Source organism: Orbicella faveolata, unplaced genomic scaffold (genome assembly GCF_042242905.1).
Source record: "Orbicella faveolata isolate gen_17 unplaced genomic scaffold, um_ofav_v1 contig_47, whole genome shotgun sequence".
Classification (NCBI taxonomy): Eukaryota; Metazoa; Cnidaria; class Anthozoa; order Scleractinia; family Merulinidae; genus Orbicella; species Orbicella faveolata.
In genome coordinates, this window is record NW_028301577.1 from 12,709,903 (window position 1) to 12,718,230 (window position 8,328).

The 8,328-nt window shown below is 39.9% G+C and overlaps 2 long non-coding RNA genes and 1 pseudogene across 2 annotated transcripts; 1 reads left to right on the forward strand and 2 right to left on the reverse strand.

Annotated features, from left to right (window-relative positions):
* Positions 1–1,893: 1,893 nt before the first annotated feature.
* Positions 1,894–4,115, reverse strand: LOC149097212 (uncharacterized; annotated as a pseudogene).
* A 1,034-nt stretch (positions 4,116–5,149) lies between these two features.
* Positions 5,150–7,797, reverse strand: LOC149097213 (uncharacterized). Its single transcript, XR_016204253.1, has 2 exons — positions 7,455–7,797; positions 5,150–5,379 (listed from the first exon to the last, which is right to left on the reverse strand). It is a non-coding gene; the product is annotated as an uncharacterized LOC149097213 (long non-coding RNA).
* On the forward strand, positions 5,999–8,047 carry LOC149097214 (uncharacterized). The gene is made up of 2 exons (XR_016204252.1): positions 5,999–6,397; positions 6,495–8,047. It is a non-coding gene; the product is annotated as an uncharacterized LOC149097214 (long non-coding RNA).
* The last annotated feature ends 281 nt before the right edge of the window (positions 8,048–8,328 follow it).

The window sequence follows — 8,328 nt, forward strand, 5'->3', positions numbered from 1 at the left end:
AAATTAAGGGTTTTTCATCAGCTTGTACCGTTGCTTTGGTAACTTGTTATGTCTGGAAAATGACTTTAACCTGTCATTAAAGATGCGTCTATTATTCATCGTGGTGTAAGATGGGATAGATAAATTTTTTCTCGTTTGTCTCACGATGGAGTCACTTTGAGATGTAGATCGCGACGTTTCGACTGCTATCCTGTAGTCTTCATCAGGCGATGAGGTTAATTGTTTGCATGTCGCTATTTCTAGCACCTTGGTTCGCTGCATCTAGAGGAAAATATGAACGATGATCTAACTAAAATTACTGAATGTTTAACGGCAAATAAACTCACTCTCAATAAGTCAAAGACTGAGTTTTTTTGTTGATTGGTTCAAGGCAAAGGTTAAATACTTTAAACAGACTCCCGTCTTTAACTATCGACAGTAATTCTGTTAAACAAGTAGAATTTACGAAATCTTTTGGAGTATATATAGATAAACTTGGAACGTACATATCGAACATATTTCCAAAAAAAATGCCTCCTGCATTGACATCTTGAAGAGAAGCAGGTCTTTTAATTTGTTCCTTTTGAAACGCTCCTATGCATCTATAATGCTTTAGTTCAACCTCATTTCGATTTCTGTAGCGTCCTATGGGGTAATTGCAATAAATCTCTTTCCATTAAACTACAAAAACTACAGAATCGCGCTGCACGTATTTTGACCTCTTCTTCATATGATGCCAATGCGAATGATCTCTTTGTTAGACTTGGCTGGCAAAAACTTAATCTCTTAATGGTCTCGCCCCTGATTATCTGAAATCAATGTTTACTGATCGGAGTGCAATATCTACCTATTCTCTTAGGAATTGTGAGGGCACTGAACTAGCTGTTCCACTCCCCCGCACCAATTTTCTAAAAAACAGTTTCGGCTATAGTGGTGCGGTGCTGTGGAACAGCTTACCTACCAATCTGCGGCAAGCACAAACTCTTGCTAGTTTTAAATCCGGCTGCAGGGGTTTCCTTTTTCGTAATAAATAAGTTAATTGATCAGACGGCATTTATGGAAAGCACGCACTTCGTTATTGTTTTTATTTTTGTTGTTATTAGATTTAATTAGCAGTAGATTAGTATCTTAACAATGTAATTAATGCAATTTTAGTATTTACTTTAAGTCCTGATGTTTTACCCGTGTATAAATAAAGTTAAGTAAATAAATAAATGCTATTGGTGCATTTCGATCCTCATTATTACTCCGACTTTGCGACGCTGTTCCGTCATAGGTACGCATTGTAACTGACCGGCTGTGGTGTTCTCTGATTGTAGGTATCCGTGCTTCAGGAATTTCGATTCAACTATCTCTATTGATGTTATTTGGATGAAGTCTTATATGGATAGCCTCCTTGACCCTTCGTGTGTACCAGCGAGGGTCACGATCAATAAACTTGACTCTGTCCCAAATGGGTAAATGCCCCGTCTCGTTGGCGTGTTCTGAAATTGCGGAGGTTTGTGTACGAGCAAGCCGTATGTCCCTGTCATGTTCTCTTATCCTACATATATCCTCTCTCGTATAGCTCTCCCTGTTTCTCCGATATAAACTTTGCCGCATTCGCAAGGAATCTTACAAACAACACCGTCTTGTTTTGTTGGTTCAAGGTTTTGTTGGTTGAAGCCCGGGGTATCCAATCGATGGAATCGATAATCGATGACAATCGATATCAATCGATATCAGTTAATCGATTGATATTGATAATCGATGACCAATCAGTAATTGTGAACTCATTTCATTTTAATGTTAAAAGGAGAACAACACAAAAATATCTGCATGTAGTGGCCAAAGAGGATCCACAAGCTCGGACTGTAGGTGGCCGAGCTGTCCACGAATGGTTCACAAATTTAAACGCGTTTTCCCGTTCTCCCCTTTTCTTGTTTGGAGTGAACAATTCACCGACGTTCACCTCAAAACGGTTAAGGTGATAGCCTTTGACGATGCACCTCACTTCAGTAAAGCCTCTACCCGGACGTCTTGCGTAGACATTATGACACGGAAAGGCAATGACGGACAAGTGGGTAATTCGAGTACACGTGCAACGGGGTATATTCTTTGCGTTGAGAAGACTGGGTCGGAATTTGTTTTAACAATTTCGTCGCCAGTGCTTCCTAAAAATGGCGGATGATCGGACAGGTAGTGTGCGTGACGTCTGTTCGAGGTTGCTGAGCCAATCGATAGCAATCGATGAACGGTTTTTGTGTGGTTATCGATTGGTCATCGATTGGCCGATACCAATCGGTACCAATTAACTAATTTTATTGTTTATCGATTGATCGATTGAATTTCCGATCATCGGTTTCAAGAGAAAATGAAGGGACTTCTCTTGTCGGTTTCCATCGATTGGATACCCCGGGGTTTAACGTATCATGGTAGGCGAATTTTTACGAAAAATGCGAAGAATCTTTTGTGGCTGTTCAAATTGAGAAGACTGAGATAAATATTTTGCAGAAAGAACGGGGGAAAAGGCGTTTTTACTTTTTAAGTTAAAGAAAAAAAACTATTTTTGAATATCATTAACCCCTTACAGCACGTTGACACCTCTAATTAAAATTCACCGCCATTTGTCACATGCCGACATCCGTCAGTGCGGAGGGGACTTTTAACACCTATTCATACTCAATCTTTTTCATATTTTTCTCGATAAAATAAAACTGAATATAAGGATGAACATTTTTAGTTCGTTTACGCGCGTCATCCGATGGAATTGGCTGAAAATCGGCAGGTATGTTCTAGGATACCTCCTTCGAAATAGGGCGTCGGGCTCTGTTTAATTTCGCTTCCCTTTCAAAGTTATGGCCTCTTTAGTAGAAGGAAACGTCCGCATTGAAAATATCAAAGTTTAGGAGGGTGTAGAAAAAAAATCAAACCACATCTGGAAAATGGCAGACACCTTTTTGAGGGTGATGTGTGAGAAAACATTTCCGATGTATATCGCGCCGCTCCGATAATTCACGCGCGGAAGCGAACCAGTTTAAGCCAAGCAGTGTTTCTGGGTATTTCTTTTAATATCACTGCGACAATAACTTTTTAGAAAATTTCAAAGATATGGTTGTATTCTATAACTATTAAGCTTTCAGAAAATGTAGGTTGGTGGGGATTTCTTTCAAAGCGGAACGTAAGAGCGCGATTTCCAAACACTGTCAATCCACCTACCATGATACCTTAATAAAGTCCTTGTCTTCTTATCTTATCTTATCTTATCAAGAGTGTCTTTAGGTCGCACTAAGGGACCTAAGAGTTGTGTCAGATTTAAAGACAGTGCGTACGCCTTGTTGCTGTAGGCTGCGGCGAAGAACCTCTGAAACACCTTTGATATAGGGTAAAACCGCCGCGGTTGATTTAAATTCCTGTGTGGGTTCTCGGTTAGCTGCCGGGTTAGCTGTGGCTCTTGTTGTTTTCTTGAGCTTCTGTGCAAATGAGGAAGGGTATCCATTAGAAACAAGTACTGATGATAAGTGTTTCTTTTCTTCAGCGATAGCTGAAGGCTTCGTTATGAGGTGTTTAGCACGATTATAAAGGCATTTCACAATACCACGTTTCACTGACTGAGGATGGTGTGAGTCGTAGGCTAGGTATTGGTCAGTGTGCGAGATTTGGTTTCCTGTATACAGTGGTAGTGAGAAGACCGTCTGCGTCTCTTGTAACTGACGTGTCGAGAAATGGAATGATATCTCTCTAGATTTCCATGGTAAAACGAATAGTTGGTTTTTGACTGTTCAAATGATGCAGAAAGCCGTCGGCATTGTTTCGATCTAACATTGTAAAAGTGTCATCTACATATCGCTTCCAGATCTTAGGTTTGCAGGTCGCAGTATTTATCGCCTGTTCCTCAAATTACTCCATGTAAAGGTTAGCTATAACCGCGGAAGACAGGGCTCCTCATGGCCGCTTCGTCTTGCTGTTCATAAATCGATCCATTATATTGGAAATATGTTGATCTCAAAACGAAATCTAAGAGGTCGGTAATTTGTGTAGGCGTAAGGTTCGTGCGGTCGGGAAGACCGGAATCATTTTGTAGTTTTCGTAATGCGACTTGTACGGCACCCTCCATTGGCACATTAATAAGGTCTCCACCCCCCCTCCTCCTCTTCCTCGTAGGATTGTCAACAACAATAACTTTGTTCAAAGAGTTCCTAATCTTGTCAACAAGTCCAGTTGATATGCGACTTGCCTTATCAACCGACTTTACAACGTGTTCAAAATACACGTACGTATTTTGAACGAGCTTGTACAGCTCTCAGACGTGACGTGTCTAACTAAAGTAATGCACTGCATTGCATTGTATTCCATTTATACCTCCACTCTCACCGTCTTCAAGCCTAATAAATGCGGGCACCCCTAAGCCCGTGAACCGGCAGGCCCCCTTAGTGGGTTGTAAGGAAAGAGAAAAACTTGACAATAGCAGAATGAGCCGAACGCGCTCTCGCACATACCCTACCATTGATGGACCTGTTGATATTCAGTCAAACAGAGTAAAAGTGAAACAAATACCGGACGGGATCAAAAGGGGCAACTTAAAGGTCATCTAGAATTTCCCTTCAGTAAATTAAACATTAACTTATACTCGGAGAATCATTTCTCATTGTTTATGTATAGAAAAAGTGATTTGCCTCAATAATTGCCTTATTTGAATCCTATGGGTGTAATTTGTATTTCCTGAAAAAAAATTGTGTTTAGTTATCAGGGTCTGTCAGGTTTGTGTCTTGTCTCTGTATAAGCGTATTTTGAAACGCACACCGAAACAAAATCTTTGAATTTCCTAAATAACATTGACGAATCGAAAAAGGAAATGAAGTGTTTCAGTGGGCAATAACAGTTCCAGACAGGACTGTAATATACATTTCATGGACTTCCAAAATCTCCGCAAAGTTCTCACAGTTTTGCTCAAAAGAACAATTGAAAATGACAGTTATCTTATCTTCTGACACATTCAGAATCATGGCTATTAGAAATCACGAGGTGAGCACAAGACGGGAAAACATAAAAGGTCAACTAAGACGTCGTAAACATCTAGGATTTCCTTTCCTTAATTTAGAATCCTGTCACAACAAAAAATCTCTTTCCCTATTTTCTCCCTTTTCCGTTATGTTTTTTTATAATTATTTTATTTTCATTGCTTTAGTGCTTTTTGTTGAGCGAAAAAAATGGTATGGTATGGGTTGGATTGGAATAGGTTTTTTCGGCGATAATATGTAAACTTTTCATTTAAAGCATGTTGACTTTATAAGAATTGTATTAAACGTTTTGTATTAAACTAATTTCGCAACCTTTTTGTACCTTTCGCAGCCTTTTTTGTACAGTGATCAGACAGGATCAAAACTTATTTCTCCCCACAACAACAATGCAAACTTTAGCCTGCAATCGAAAGAAACAAGGAGATTGACGTCAAAGGAAATTTGTCAACACTAAAACAAATTCTCCCAATTCGGCCTGGTAGGGATACCTGTTCATACAGTAAGGAGAATTTGTGTATCACATCATTGCAGAAGCAAAACAAATTAAGTACAACAATATGTACTTCTGCCTGCTGTTGGACTATAAAACGTTGGGTGTAGTAAGTTATAACGCCGGCGTTTTCTTCGGTTTGCTTCCTTTGAGGAAATTAGAAATCACCAAACAGACGGTGCAATAAATAGTCGGAAACTGTAACCTTGCAAACTCGAGCGTGCAATCGAAAGAGGCAAGGAAATTAACGCCAAGGAAATTTGTCGATTAAAAAACAATTTCTCCCAATTTGAACTGTAAGAGATACCTGTATATACAGTAAGGAGAATTTGTGTATCACATCATTGCAGAAGCAAAACCAATAAAGTACAACCATATGTACTTGTGCCTGCTGTTTGACTATAAGACATTTGCTGTAGTAAGTTATAACGCCGGCGTTTTCTTCGGTTTGCTTGCTTTTCGTGAAATCACCAAACAGATGGTACCGTATGGTCGGAAATGTGACCTTGCATTAGGAGTTTCGCAATTCACCTTTTCGGCGTTAGATTTCACGTGTAGTGTCACGTGACTTATGATGTAAACAAACCGGGAAAGTTCGGACATTCTGGTCAACCACACGAATTCGATAAGCAGTGTTCTAACAGAACGGTCACGACTAGAAGATGTGCTTTTGTTACATGTAAAAACGATTCCCGATACCCTGAATCGTGGGAAAGAAACCCAAACGGCGATCCAGTGAAGTTCTTCTATTTTCCTGGCGCAGTTAGACAGAACGAGAGAAGGCAAAAAGTGGTTAAAAGCATGTCACCGCGGTGACTCGTTCGTGTGCACGAAAGACAGTTACATTTGTAGTCTACATTTTGTCGTTGGAAATGGTCAGACAAAAGAGGATCCTGATCCTATATCTGCCGTTGCCAGTAAAGAAAGGGTGCGTTTATCAATATGTGTTTTCATAACATTTTTTGTCGTTTGAATTAATAGTTTTATACCGTGCCTAGGTGTCGTGACTGAATCGTAAATGAAAGGCATCTTGTGAACGGGAGGCAGACAAAGCGAGAAGCAAGAAATTTGTCTTGAACGATCAGTGGCTAAAACCCTACTGACGCTTAATCGCCATACTGGCAAATCTAAAGAAGAACGTGCCGCCGCCATGACTCTTTTAGATCTGAGCTCAGAGCCAGTGGCGAGTTCAGGAGAGCCTGATGAGAAAAGCATGCGGAAATCAGGGGCACCCAACGGATCGTTTCGGAAAATTATCTGTTCGGAAGGCCTTTAATCCCCTCTGATTTTCTGAAGAGAATATGTCGCCTCGAACATTCGTGATATGAGAAATTCAATGTCTGTTGTTTTCGGATTGTTAAGAGGCGCCCTCTGTAATTTTCAACTATGGCCATTTGGACCAGAAAAAATCAAATTCCTCAAACTTTCTCAGATGAATGGTCTAGATAAGTGATTCACAAAAATACAACTTTCAGTTCAATTCGATTGGTATTTTAGCGCTGGGGCCACCATCTTGGTTTTGCCCCTCTAAGAGGGCTTTCAGCGGCCATTTTAGGGCACATTTTTAACAATTTGCCATACAAAGAAAACGATCTAAATCCGGGTAAAAACACTTTAGTCGAGACAAGCAAATGTTTCTTGTTACATTGAGAGGCTGTTTTGGCAATTTGATCATCACCTGATTTTTCTACAGAATTTTAAATTTCTTTCCCATTCGGACTACTCATGAAGCGCCATAAAAAAGGCGAAGTTTAAAGGAAAATATCGCCAAAAGTACGTCACTTGAGATCCCAAAACTACCCTCCACTTAAAGAGCAATGTCTCACCTGTAAAAACATGCAATAAAATTTTGGGGCAGTTAAAACTGTAAAATGTTACAAGAAGAAGTTTAAGCTGTGCTTTTGTCAACAAAGACCGCCGTCCTAATTAGCATAATAACGTGAAAATAACGATGCACAGAGAAAATAATGATATATTCCACTTACCTCGCGACATGTCGACAACTGGATGTTCCACGATGCCTCATGTTATATTTCCAGTATGTTTCAGCCACATTTTCGGTGATTAGTGTACGAAATCACTCTCAGACATCGCCACGGTTAAGCAGATTTCAACTCTCCGAAGCCCGCTTCATAACATCTATCAATATTATTTGTCTTTCGCCTCATAAGCCGCCGTTTACAAGAAGTTTAACAATTTGCTGAGATCCTAACTGACCCAGAAGTCTGTTAGCAACCTTTAAAATCCTCCTCTTAATCGAGGATTCTCATCAAGAACTCGTTTAAGCTCAGTTCTGTTTTGATATGTTGTGCACCCGCCATTATTCCACAGATTGCGTTACATTTGACAAATGCACATTCCAACGGGTAGGGGTAGGGAGGGTAGGAAGTGAAAATGTAACCGACATTAAAGCCATTTTACGCATTTCTGTGTCTAAACTAGTAACTGGCTTTCCCAGAATGATTTGAACACGAGCTTCTGCTTGCAGGGATTTTCTAGGTCATTTTTTTGCAGGGTAGGTCGGGGGAGGGGGGGGGGGGGTCGTGTATTAAAAAAAAAAAAAAGAAAAAAAAGGAAACGATAGACAGTATCAGGTCAAAAGATTATGATCTGTGTATCTTGATCAGCTTTCTCAGGTCATCAGTGAGGCCCTATTAGGAGTTTTCAGGATACTGGATATTTGGGTAAAACGTTAATAGGGTGCAAGAAATTTAGGGGAAATATTGATGGAGTAGAGCATGTTTAGATCAGATAAAACAGGACATTAATTGAGTAGGAAATCGTTGAGCTGGATTTAACAGTATACAAGATATTTAGGACAAAAATTAATAGGATTAGGGATACACCGACAACCCCCCC